The sequence below is a fragment of the Arachis duranensis genome, chromosome 4 (assembly GCF_000817695.3).
Source record: "Arachis duranensis cultivar V14167 chromosome 4, aradu.V14167.gnm2.J7QH, whole genome shotgun sequence".
NCBI lineage: Eukaryota > Viridiplantae > Streptophyta > Magnoliopsida > Fabales > Fabaceae > Arachis > Arachis duranensis.
Window position 1 is genome coordinate 56,086,595 of NC_029775.3, and position 1,503 is coordinate 56,088,097.

Sequence of the window (1,503 nt, forward strand, 5' to 3'; positions counted from 1 at the left end):
ACAAAAATTTAAAAAGTTTAAATTTTTAAAACTAATTTATTCTACATTTGTGAAAAAATAGCACTATCCGGTGAATAAAAAAATATTCTTGAAAAAAAAATTAGGATTTCAAAAGACAAGATTTTTTATTTTTCTAAATTTTTAAATTTAAAAATTAAAATTTTTTACTGAAAATTAAAAAATAAAATATAGTCCAACAATATTAAGAAGACAAAAAAAAGATGAAAAGTTTTTATTTTTAAATTTTGAAACAAAAAAAATAATGTTTTTACCAAAAAGTTAAAAAATAAATATTTTCAAAAATATCCAATAAACAAAAATTTAAAAAGTTTAAATTTTTAAAATTAATTTATTCTGTATTTATGAAAAAATATCATTATCCGGTGATTAAAAAAATAAAAAAAATTTCTTGAAAAAAATTTAGGATTTGAAAAGACAAAAATTTCATTTTTATAAATTTTTAAATTTAAAAATTAATTTTTTATTGAAAATTGAAAAATAAAATAAAGTCCAGCAATATGGGGAAGATAAAAAAAGATGAAAACTTTTTATTTTTAAATTTTAAAACTAAAAAATAATCTTTTTACCAAAAAGTTGAAAAATAAAGATTTTAAAAATTATCCAATAAACAAAAATTTAAAAAGTTTAAATTTTTAAAATTAATTTATTCTGTATTTATGAAAAAGTAGCATTATTCGGTGATTAAAAACTAAAAAAATATTCTTGAAAAAAATTTAGGATTTGAAAAGACAAAATTTTTCATTTTTTATGAATTTTTAAATTTAAAAATAATATTTTTTATTGAAAATTAAACAATAAAACAAAGTCCAGCAACATTAGGAAGGCAAAATAAAAGATGAAACGTTTTTATTTTTAAATTTTGAAACTAAAAAAATAATCTTTTTACCAAAAAGTTAAAAAATGAAGATTTTAAAAAATATTCAATAAACAAAAATTTAAAAAGTTTAAATTTTTAAAATTAATTTATTCTGTATTTATGTAAAAATATCATTATCCGGTGATTAAAAAAATAAAAAAATGTTCTTGAAAAAAAATTTAGGATTTGAAAAGACAAAACTTTTTATTTTTATAAATTTTCAAATTTAAAAATTAAATTTTTTATTGAAAATTAAAAAATAAAATAAAGTCCAGCAATATGGGGAAGACAAAAAAGATGAAGACTTTTTATTTGTAAATTTTGAAACTAAAAAAATAATATTTTTACCAAAAACTAGAAAAATAAAGATTTTAAAAAATATCCAATAACCAAAAATTTAAAAAGTTTAAATTTTTAAAATTAATTTATTCTGTATTTATGAAAAAATATCATTATCCAGTGACTAAAAAAAATGTTCTTGAAAAAAAATTTAGGATTTGAAAAGACAAAACTTTTCATTTTTATAAATTTTTAAATTTAAAAATTTAAATTTTTTATTGAAAATTAAATAATAAAATAAAGTCCAGCAATATTGGGAAGACAAAAAAAAGATGAAAACTTTTTAT